General features: G+C 41.5%; 1 pseudogene; it reads right to left on the bottom strand.

Moving 5' to 3' along the window:
* Positions 1 to 6,465: 6,465 nt before the first annotated feature.
* On the bottom strand, positions 6,466 to 6,990 carry LOC110319400 (annotated as a pseudogene).
* Between the last annotated feature and the right edge of the window lie 5,718 nt (positions 6,991 to 12,708).

Below are 12,708 nucleotides of genomic sequence, written 5' to 3'. Positions count from 1 at the left end.
AAAAAAGGCTTTAAGGTTAAAACTAGCCAGCTGACTGACTTTCTTCAGTTTGTACAAACAGTCCCTGGCTCCCGGAAAGGGGAAGTTTAGATGTGGATACGTGGGAGAAGGTAGGGTTAGATATTAAAAACTGGTTTACAGAGAATGAAGGAAAAGGTGTGCCCCTTACAGCGTTTACTATTTGGAATACGCTTAAGGAAACATTAGCAGGTGACAAAAAGGCCTTAGGTGCCCAAGAGGCATCAGAATCAGAATCACCTCATCGTGAGCAGACTCCATTACTACGGTCTCACTCAGGATCTAAGAAAAATGTTTATTCCTCAACAGAAAAGTCTGAGAAAAGTAGTTCAGGAGAGAGCAGTGGTGAATCAGAAGAGGCAAAGCCAACCTCAGAGGAGGAATCTGACTCTGAAAAGAAAGTAACAAAATATCACAAACACAAGTGACCCTTAACAAATGTAAAAATTGAAGCAGCTACTCTCGGGGTGAAAGAACAACTTCAAAAAGGCCACACTGAGTCTTCCACTAGCCCTTGGAGCACTCCAATTTTTGTTATTAAGAAAAAATCAGGTAAATGGCGACTATTACAGGACTATAGAGAAATAAATGATATCATAGAAAGAATGAGAGTCCTTCAACCTGGGCTGCCGTCACCTTCTGCCGTTCCCAAACGATATTATTGCTATTTATCTTCAAGATTGCTTTTTTACCATACTGCTGCATCCTTGTTACTGTCAGAGTTTTTCCTCTTGTTTGCCTTCACCCAACCTCCAAAGGCCATACCAGAAGTACCAGTGGAAAGTGCTCCCCCAAGGTATGAAAAATAGTCCGACTCTTTGTCAGAAATTTGTGCATATTGCTATTCTGCAGGTCCGTAAAAATCTATTCTGACATTTATTCTGTTCATTATATGGATGATAATCTACTTTCACATAAAGATAGAGCTTATTTACAAGAGGCACTGTAATTTTTAGTTAATCCATAAACTCATATGGATTTCAAATGGCTCCAGAACAGGATCAGATACAACCCCCCATTCTCATACCTGGGTCGTGTTATTCGGACAGAACTTGTTTCTCCTCAGCCCAATCAGCTCAGGGTTAATCATCTAGAGACTTTAAATGACTTTCAAAAACTTCTTGGAGATATCATTCAGATTTGTCCTTTCTTAAAAATAACTACTGGTAAGCTGAAGCCTTTATTTGATATCCTCCACAGAGATGCTAATCCAAAATCATCACAAAAACTAACCCCTGAGGCTAAAGCCCCTTTCGGAACAAAAAATTAATTCTCACAGACTTCTCCGTGTGGACTATACTCGACCCTGGAGTTTTGTCCTGCTTGCTTCTGTATACACTCCTACAGCATGTTTATGGCAGCAGGGTCCATTAGAATGGTTACATTTGCCAGTGGCAAGAAAAAGAGTAGTCACTGCTTATTCCTCCCTGGTAAACCAACATAATATTTTGTCTTATGAGTCTGAGCAATGGCAGATTGCACAATTAGGATATACAGGGACCTATTCTTAGCACTTGCCGAATCACCCCTTGTTACATTTCATTAAATGACATCAAGCCATCTTTCTTCTCAGAACTAAATCAACTCCCTTGCCTCCTCCAGCACCACTGATGTTTACTGACAGCTCAGCTTCAGGGCAGGCTGCTTTGACTATTGATGGCAACAAAGAGTCTTTCCCTACACAAGAAACTTCTGCACAGCTAGTGGAATTAGTAGCAGTAATTACTGCCTTTAAAAGACTTCAAAACAAGCCCTTTAACTTATATACAGACTCCCAGTATATTGTCAGATTATTTCCTTATATCAAGACAGTTCCACTGCCATCTAGCCACTCTACAATCTTAGCTCTATTTTCAAAACTACAGATATTAATTCAATCTAGAGAGTGTCCTTTTTTTGTAGGACATATTAGAGTTTATACAATGCTCCCTGGTCCTGTTCATGGGGGTAACTGTATGGTTGATTCTCTGACAAAGGTTGTTGCTCTCTCAATGGAGGCAGTAGAGAGGATAGTTCTCAGCTCTGAGGCAAAAGGTATTGTTTTAAAATAACTGGCCTTTGAGAGTGCTCCATCCACTTGTCAATCTCTTCTAAAGACAATTTAAAAATCTGGAAATGAGCTGGGAGTGGTGGCGCACGCCTTTAACCCCAGCACTCCGGAGGCAGAGGCAGGCGGATTTCTGAGTTCGAGGCCAGCCTGGTCTACAAAGTGAGTTCCAGGACAGCCAGGGCTATACAGAGAAACCCTGTCTTGAAAAAACAGGAAAAAAAAATCAGGAAATGTATTTAAAGCATGTGCTAAGGTTGCTACTTCATATTTTCGAGGTGTACCTATTACAACAACCTCATAAGGCCAGAGCACTGTCCAAAATCTTAATAATAAGGACAGAAAATATTTAATAAATCAGGCTTGGCTCGCAAAAGTTATTCAGGTAAGAATCCTGGACTTATAAGCAAACAGCGTCCTGGAAAAGCAGGAGGTACCATAAATTTTAATGCTTCTGGCCCCACTCATAGCAGAAACCCTACTGGGTGTCGTCGTTGTCGGTTGAAAGGATGCCTCTGGCGTAAGGAGCGCCAAGCTAGCCTTCATGGGAATGGTACTGCTTTGTCTGGCGCTACTGTAATCCTTAATAATACAGAAATTTTGTCAAACCAGGGAAACTGAGGGACCTACCTCAGGCCCCTCAAACAATGGAGGTAATTCAGCAGCCTCAGGTAACCAACCCATTTGTCGAAGAAGGACTATCCAACAGCCGCAGGGAGCAACTCAGACAGCACGGTACCTCCACAAAAATATTCACTCACAACTTCTCCTCAAACAGGTTATCTTAACTTTTAAGAGCTTAAAAGAAATTTTCCTCACACAAGAAACCTTTGCACAACCAACAGAGCTAATGACAGTAGCCATTGTCTTTTAAATATGAAGGACAAGCCCCCTTTTAAAGATTGTGTAACTGTTTTACAGCTATTTTACAATTTTAGCCCCAACTTTCAGAATTACAAGTCTTACTTCAATTTAGAAATTACAAGTCTTACTTCAATTTAGAAATTGCCTGCAGAACTGTCAGCTAAGCTTGGGAATTAACCCCTGATGAGCCTGTGTCTTTGTGATTTAAAACAGACAAATGTTACAAATACCTGTCTTTTGGAAAGTTAGCCTTTATTCCTGTACCTATGTACACTTAATTCTCATTATTTATGTCTTTTCCTAACTCATTATTTATGTCTTGGAATGTGATATGATACAGTATTTGTTTCATTAGTTTATAATACCAAGGGCTTAAAATCAGACAATGCCTTTGTTTAAACTTAAAAAGCCTTTTAAAATTGGTGTTTGACTCTTAGTTTCTCATATTCCACTGACATCCCCTATAATTCACAGGGACATGCTATTGTAGAGTGAGTTCATCAGACTTTAAAAGATATAGATAAGCCAGGCGTGGTGGCACACACCTTTAATCCCAGCACTCGGGAGGCAGAGGCAGGCGGATTTCTGAGTTTGAGGCCAGCCTGGTCTACAGAGTGAGTTCCAGAACAGCTAGGGTTACACAGAGAAACCCTGTCTCAAAAAAACAAACAAACAAACAAACAAAAAACAAAAAAGATATAGACATCTAAATTAAAAAATGAAATCATAATTATCTCCTTATAATACTTTATAAAAAAAAAGTCCATTTTTTAAACTTTTCTAGCCCCTAACAAAATAAAGACCTACTAACTGGATAATAAAAAAGACTGGATTTGTTTTTCTGAGAGAAGCTGTTTCTACATTTACAGGACCCTATAGATGCCAGACCAGCCGATTGTGCCAGTCCGTCTCCATGGACAGAGACCTCTACACCTGCCCCTTCCTTCAACCCTACTTTAGAGCCAACATCATCTGCAGACTCTCCACCAGTGCCACAAAAGAAGACACTGAAGACAGGGTTCCTGATTGCATCTGAGTGGACTTTTAATTCTATACCCAGGGGATACAGGGGATATAAAATTGGTAAATATAAATCTGTATGTATCATTTCCTACCAGAATGCACTTTGACCAATTATATAACTTTTCCATGAGTCATAATGCTTGTTCTCACTGTATGCTAGCTACCTTATGTTTTGTCACCTATCATTGTCTCACAGCTCTGATGTAATGCTTCTGCTTTGTTCGCCTTGGTGCAGACTCTTAATCCTCTTTCATGACCTAAGAGATTTATAGTTGAAGTAATCTTAGACATTACAACCTTAATTGATATTTTAGGGTCAGTTGCAGCTTCTGCTGCCTCCCTAGCCCAACAGGTACACACTGCTAATCATGTTAATTCCTTGACAAAACAATATTTCCTTAGCACTTATCACTCAGGATAGAATTGATAGAGGTTTGACAGAGAGTCAATGCTTTAGAGGAAGCCATCCTTTACATAGGAACTCAGGTTCAAATTTTTCAAACATGTTTAACTACCTCGTGTCATGACAATTATAAATGGATTTGGGTCACCCCTCTGTTGTACTGTGGGTCAGAAATGCCCTAGAAACAGATACAAGCACATCTACTTGGTGTGTGGAACAATTCACAATTTGCTATTGACATGGATACGTTACATTCAGTGCCATCAGACACTCCAGACTGAAGAGTTCTACAGCAGCAGAATTGGCTGATTATTTTTCAAATTCAGTCATAAATTTTGTTTAAAATAATTATTTATGGAATTTTCTTATTAATTTGGAAATTATTATAGGATCGGTTATTCTGCTTCTGTTTTTTCTTCCAGTCATCTTCATGCACTTAGGATCTGCTATCAGGTCTACTCAAAGGAAGATATATAGACACTTCATTTATATTATTCGAAGGGAAGAGATGTCAGGCGCCAAAATGGGACAAGCTAGTAACTAGCAGGTGATCATCCTGAAATGGCCTGCCTCGGATTATTATATAAACTGCAACAGGTGAGCCCTCATTAAGCAAGGCTGTGAGGGACTCATTTTAGGAAAGATTCCTGCTATTAATATGCTTTTCCTGTTATTGTTAAACATATATAACAATCACTAAGTAGTAGCACACCCCTTTGAAGCCGATCTCTGCAGATCCACAAAGATGAACTATTTTGTAGTGATGCTATATAGACAAATTGATGACTTAAGTCTTAATGATGATCCTATAAGAATTCCTAAAATTATATCTGTGATTATTATGCTCTTTTATAATGGGACTGCTACTAGGTCCTTTTCTGATAGTCAATGCTGCAATGAGAACTCTGCCAGTCTCCCAAGTGTCACCAGTTAATTGCTTTTAGATGGAAACCAGACTTTCTCCTACTCAAAGCACATTCCAAGAGGTTGTAAAACAAAGGGAACTAATGATTTATTATAGGTGTTAGGACAGAAGATAAAATATCGACTGAGTTTATCTATACAAAACTTCACTAATAACTTAGTTATGGTTTTAAATCTTCAGTGAACCTGTGGAGCTGAGAAAGGGGATGGATGTTTAACTAGATAATTACTCCTAATGGACATGCATGTAAATATTCGCTGTTGTAAACTTCTATTTCAATTTATGATTTGATTTTGTGTGTGGACTTGTGATGAGCTTTCTTTCAGATCATGAATTCTGAAAGATGTATAAGTACTGAGGACAAAAATGAGCGAGAATCAATAGAGGAGACTTTTTTGCCTTTCCCCACTTAGAGAATTTTTCCCTTTCCCCACTTAGGATCTTTCGTTTTTTCCCCCTTAAATAGCTTTCATAGGAAACTTTTTACAACTTAGTAATAAACTCTATAATCACTTTTCTAAGTGTCTTCTCTTCCTGTGACTTCTAACTAGCAAGCTGAAAGTTAGAGCCCAGCAGTTCCTGCTGAGATAGAACAAAGGCTATTTACTTAATCCTTTGTGGCTTGAAGAAGAGGTTTGGAGGAGCTCAAGAGTAATGTAGACTAGCTGTGTAGAATGACACAGAAAGAGATTTCTAAAGGGCTAGTAGTTTACATGTAGAATCAGGCCTGTAAATAGACTTTTGTATATAGTTAAGGAAATAAAGAGCCTTACTGTGCTCGCATGTTGTTACTTCAGTTTACACCTCCCATGACTTTATTGGTATAAATACTGGATGATTTAAAGGATAAATATTACAATCTTGTTCATGAACACATTCACTTCCTCTTCAAGGCAAGCCATCTTTGGATACATAGTTCAAGTCTCTAACTTTTTAATACACATACAAATATATATACTTGCCACCACGGGGAATGCCCATGTTGTTTCTTCTCTGACCATAGGCTATTGTGTTGATTTATTATTTTTTTATACAAAAACAATCAATGTATTTTATTTAACATACACTGCTAAGGGTTCAAGCAGACTTAATTTAAAAACAAAAATAATATAGCTTAAAAATCAAGGAGAAAGGACAGATAGTCTAAGAAAAAAGACGACACAAAAGAGGGGTGGCCAGCTTGCATCAGGGAACTTGGCGGGAGACCTGCTTTGAATAGATTTCTTGCAGGTACTTCTTAAATGCTGTGGGGTTTCTCCAGAGCTCCGCAGCGTGCGTGTGTGTTCAAAGGGCTATCGATGTTGGCTTCTCCTAGCAGGCTCTGGATAGAGAGCAAGATGGTCCTGACATCATATAGTGCAGACCACTTATCCTTGAGGATGTCCAGTTGCCCTGGGTGTCCACGTTGGGGTGGTAGCAGGGTTTGAGGAACTTCACTGTGGGTGCGTTGTAAGGGTAGCCACTGGGGAACTCTAGGGAGAGTTTATACTTCAGGTCTTCATATAAGGTGCCGGCTGCTCCGTGGATGGTCCCCACCCTTTCGAACTCAGGGAAGATGGAGATTCCTTTGTCACCAGAAGTCATGAGGATCATCAGTTCCTGCTGTAGCCACTTGTCCACAGGGCCCCGGGCGGCACCCCCACAGGGCTCGGCTCCTTTTCGAACGGTGGCAACGCTGGCAGCAGCTGGGTCGCGGTTTTGCGAGGCCATCCTAGAGGTGCTGGCACCGAAAGGGCAACTGCCTTGTGTTGATTTATAAGGTCTGAATTAGTTGCTTTTTGTTTGTTTGTTTTTTTCTTTTTTTGTTTGTTTGTTTGTTTTTCGAGACAGGGTTTCTCTGTGTAACCCTGGCTGTCCTGGAACTCACTCTGTAGACCAGGCTGGCCTCGAACTCAGAAATTCGCCTGCCTCTGCCTCCGGAGTGCTGGGATTAAAGGCGTGCGCCACCACGCCCGGCTCTGAATTAGATACTTTTCTGTTGCTGTGGTAAAACACTTTGACCAATCTGGATGTAAAGTAAATACATAAATTATTTAATTAATTAAAAAACACTTTCGCCAAGGCAACTTATAGAAGGGAAATGTATACTGGCATGTGTTTTCTGAGAGATAAGAGACCATCATGTTGGAGAGGCCTTGCAGTAAGCAGCAGACACTGTGGAAGAAGAAATGTGAAGGGATAATGTCTTCAACTGCAATCAGGAAACAGACAGCAAACAGGAAGTGCAAGAGACCATAAACACTCAAAGCCCGCCCCCAATGACACACTTCCTCCAGCAAGACTCCTCCTCCTAAAGGTTCCACAACCTCTCCAAACTGCACCACCGACCAGGGACCAAGTGTCCAAGTACACGAGTCTACGGGGGACATTCTCAGTGGGATTACATTTTCTTCTGTTGTGGATCCATAATTTAAATTGGCCATGGAAAATACTTCACATGCTTTCAGTTCTTTTATTTATTGAGATTTGATGTGCAGCATACTCTGTAGTATGTAATATTTTATGTGCTCTTAACGAGAATCGTGTTCTCTAAGAGGTGGGGTGATCTATATATGCTAAGCAGTGTTGAAGTTTGATCTTTCGATGTATATTGTAATGATAAGTACTGGTTGCTCTCAGGAACAGGATATATATATATATATATATATATATATATATATATATATATATATATATATATATACCCTTTTCTTTAATTTAAACTATTGGTTAAAGACACCAACATCCAATGGCTGTGCAGAAGAGACACAGGCAGGGTCTGAGGTTCCTGGGTTTGAGGACAGGAAGAGAACCACAGAGGGAGAGGACAGTGGAGAGAAGAGAGTCTTACCATGAGGTAAGAATCTTAAAATCATGGCCATGAGCACTGGCTAATTGGAGTTAAGAGCAGCCCAGATGAGACAGTAAGTAATAACTCGGGGTTATGGATAGGAAAGTAGGTTCTAATAGCATAGAAGGTAGATATCTGCCCAGCTTTAGTGCTGATAAAGGCTCATTGTAAATAATAAAAGTTGTGTGTCTTTTATCCAGGAACTGAATGATCGAAGGCAGGGTAGAAGCCCCCAGTTGGGATGAAATATTTTCCACAAGAAAGCAGGGTGCCTTTTTTGATGGTCTATTCAAATTTTGTTCTTTTTTTTTTTTTCATTTATTTATTTATTTGTTTTACATCCCAATACTACCCCCCTCCTCCAAGGTCCCCCCCACCTCCTTCTCTCACTCTCCCTCCCCTTCTCCTCTGAGAAGGGGGAGGCCCCCTGGGTATCACTTTCCCCAGCACATCAAGTCATTTCAGGACTAGGCTATCCTCTCCCACTGAAGTCAGAAGAGGCAGCCCAGTTAGGGGAACGGGAATCCACAGGCAGGCAACAGAGTCAGGGACAGCCCCTGCTCCAGTTGTTGGGGGACCTGTATAAAAGCCAAGCTGCACATTTGCTACACATGCTTGCAGGGCTGGTGGGGGGCAGTGTACTGGCTGGTATTGTGTGTCAACTTGACACAGGCTGGAGTTATCACAGAGAAAGGAGCTTCAGTTGGGGAAATGCCTCCATGAGACCCAGCTGTGGGGCATTTTCTCAGTTAGTGATTGGGAGGGGGGAAGGGCCTCTTGGGGGTGGGACCATTCCTGTAAGAAAGCAAGCTGATCAAGCCAGGGGAAGCAAGCCAGTAAGAAACAACCCTCCATGGTTTCTGCATCAGCTCCTGCTTACTGACCTGCTTGAGTTCCAGTTCTGACATCCTTTGGTGATCAACAGCAATGTGGAAGTGTAAGCTGAATAAACCCTTTCCTCCCCAACTTGCTTCTTGGCCATGATGTTTGTGCAGGAATAGAAACTCTGACTAAGACAGGTGGGGACTAAATTTTGTTAATTTTATGATAAATAATCCTACTAAGTATTTATACAAGGCTTTGAAGCCTGCCCCTACAGTTATTGAGCTGTGTATTTCTCCCTTTAATTGCCAGCTGTGGTTGCATGGCTATGAGGCTGTACCATAAAGTGTATTTTTATTTATGGCGATCACATCTTTCTGGTGTGTTGAGCTTTTCTCCATCATTATGTAATTAACTATTTTGTTTCTAAAAATATCATTGTAGTACAGTCTATTTTGTGCTAGAGCATAGATGTTATAGATTTTAAGAGTATCAGAATAAACAGAATTACTTAGAACAGTAACAGTTGATTATCTCACAGATCTGGCAACTGTAGAACATGCTGGTTGTGGAGCCACATTTCCCAACCTGCTGGAGAAGGACCCTTCCCTACCTCTTCCTACCACCTGGTGGCTCCCAACAGCCACTGGAGTGAACACATCCCACTGGTCCCTCTCTCTGTGTCCAAATCCCCCTCTTCTTATGAGGTTACCAGTTACTGAATGGGGTTCACTCTGATAGGACCTCCTTTTGATTTGCAAGAAATAGCTTTCATCAATTGCCCATCTTCATGTTAGATTGTAGGCACAGGTTCTTGGTGAATTTAAGTGTGAAAGAAATGTCATGCAATCCAGTACCGCACTCCACCATCAATTACCTCTTGCAAGGAACATCTTTTCTTACCATTTTTTTCTCTCACCTATTACATCGTGTGGATTGCTATCTATATGCAGGTGAGGGTAGGCACAAGATAAGTGAGAGCCTGTGATTGGGCAGTGGAAAAGGAAGGCGGGTGGAGAATTTTAAAGATGAGGACAGAGAGACAGGGAGAAGAGGGGAAGGAGAGGAAGAGATAAGATGGAACTTATAATAAGAGTGGAAGAGGAGCCAGAACCACATAGCCCTGGGAGCCACAAGTATTGGGGATTTCTTAGATGGTTAAATAATGATTAGGGTGCATCTGCCCCATCTTAGGTGTGTAGCTTGTCTTTATATCAATTGAGTTTTGAGTTCATTGTGCAGGCATTTTGTGGGTTGAGACTTTACTAATATAAATCTGACTGATAAAGCCTCTAGAGTTTGATTTTACAGTAGCTGGGTATGTGAGTAGAATCTGCAGCGAGAGAACCATGAGATGAATGTTCACTGCATGGGGCTAGCCATAGAGGTGGTGAGACTGCCGGGGCCAGAGAGTAGCCGGCACTAGCACCGGATGGTGCCTTTTTAAAACTACTTCCTGCTACAACATGGTGGTCTGTATTGTCTGTACGTGTTCATAGGAGGGAAGTGTGTGCACACTCATTGAACCTGGAACTCACTGGCTTGACTGCCCAGTCCATCTATCTCCTTCTCTCCTGTGCCGAGGCTACAAAAGAACTACTGTATCCAGATTTTTAAATTTTTGATTTTTAGATTTTATGTGTATGAGTCTTTTGTCTGTCTGTCTGTATGTGTACCATGTTGCAGAAATATTTAAAAAAAAAAAAAAAAAAAGCACGCTCCTGGACTTGTGCCAGCAACTCTCTGACCTGGTGGCCCGCTGGCCATGCACACTGGCTGACCCATTTTTATCTCGTGGAGACTCTGACTCAGAACTCCAAAATCTCTCCACCCAGCTTGCTAGGTTCCCACTGGCTGGTCCTTACCATGCCAGCCCCATGCTGGTGCACATCAGGCAAACCCACTGAACCTTTCTCTCTGGAACCCAGTCGAGTCACTGTGAGAAGAAAAACACCACATAAACTTGGTTCAGAAACAATGGTAACTCAATCTCTAGGCGCAACAACTAGGATCCTAATCTTGTAAGCCATATTAAATCTAATTTCTCCAGTGGCGAATCCTCGCAGGTTCTCTACAATCTGGGAGACACTAGTAGCTACATCTGGTCCTCACACTATCCTCATCCAAAAGGGCCCTCTCCCTCTCCTCCGCCTCTCCTTCCCAGGAGAGCAGAATTAGCATCAAAATACAAACAGCACCAGGCCCATCCACAACAGTACCACATGCATGCAGTGCCTAGAGAGGCCAGAAGAGGGAGCAGATCCCCTAGAATTGGAGTTCGAAAGTTGTGAGCCATCATTTGGGTGCTGGGAATTGAACTTACGCTGTCTTCAAGAGCTACAAGTGTTCTTAACTACTGAGCCTTTTGTCGATCCCCCAAACCTGCTTTTCTGAGTGTTAGGGATCCTAGTTAGGAACCCCATGCTGGGACAGCAAGTATTTTACTAACTGGAGTTTCAGGTGGTTGTGAGCTGCCATGTGGGTGCTGGAAACTGAACTCAGGTCCTCTACAAGAGCAACAAGTCTTCTTACCCACTGAGCCATCTCTCCAGCTCCCCTATTGTATTTTTAGATAGAAATCCTGTCCTTTAAAGACAAGATTGGAGGACACATGCTTGTAATTCTAAAACTGTGCCTGAGGACAATCTAGAATCCATAACAGACAGACAGACAGACAGACAGATTTAAAATTATGGAGTTGCTTTGTGAAATGACATAGAGCATACATGTGCCTAGAACACATTTCAATCTATTCTTTCTCCAATGTAAGCCTCTATTATTTTCTTAGTTCTCAAGAAACAACTGTCTGATGTCTGTTCACCAGCCAGATTTATATGAAAATTCACCTATGAAGGAACCAGAAGAAAGAAGCCGTATAAAACTGCTCTGCAATTCACCTTTCAAGCCTGACTTTCAAGCACCTGGAACATAACTTCTTTTCAGTAGCACACAGCGCCATGTTTGTAGCCCTGTAGCTGAGCCAAGTTATGACAAGTGACTAAGAGGAGCCATCTTCTCAGGCTCAGCCAGGTCTCGTCTCGGAGACAGAGCAGCAGCCCTGCCACAAGGCCATGCATAAGTTATGTTGCTGCTTGTTCCTGATACCGCCGATGACGTCAGGGGTAGGGTCGGCTAACAGATGCTGGGAGATCCCCTCGTCCAGAACTGTTGCAGACACTAGGTGGGTTCCTCGGACGGATAGACCACCTAGGTTTCTCAAGGCAGAACGGAACTGGTGATCTCACTTGTGTGATCTCACTTGTGTGAAGAGTGGAGAGAGTCTTCTCACCAAGGTAAGGGAAAGTTCATGTGTTCTAGACTCTTGCCAGTTCTCTGTGGGTGGCTATGCGTATGATGGTCGGTAAAAAAAATAGAGTATAGGACATTTTCAATTTATATGCAAATCACAGTCCTCTTTTCTTGTCAAATTCTTTGTTATCCAGACTATCTTATTTTATAGTACATTTTGAAATATTAAAGTATTTCATTAATAGAGTTTATGTGGGCTATCTGGTTCAAAAATGAGAATATCGAAGTTTCTAAGGTGAAAAAAAAAAAACCATAATCAACAACATAGGGCTAGATACAACCACCTCTCCCTCTGGAACATTAAGAAGGTTTATCAAGATTCTGCATGTCCTATCTCCATGTCTGTGAGTAGTTTATACTGTTCCCCTGTATCTGTGTGAAAGGCAAGGTTTCCAGAAGGTCAGAGCCCACAAGCTTGCCTGCCAGCCCACCCTAACAAAACCAAACAAAACCGAAGTCAAACAAAC

This window comes from Mus pahari, chromosome 3 (genome assembly GCF_900095145.1).
Source record: "Mus pahari chromosome 3, PAHARI_EIJ_v1.1, whole genome shotgun sequence".
NCBI classification, from domain to species: domain Eukaryota; kingdom Metazoa; phylum Chordata; class Mammalia; order Rodentia; family Muridae; genus Mus; species Mus pahari.
Note: the sequence above shows the minus strand (reverse complement) of the source record. Positions and strands in the feature narration are given on the sequence as shown.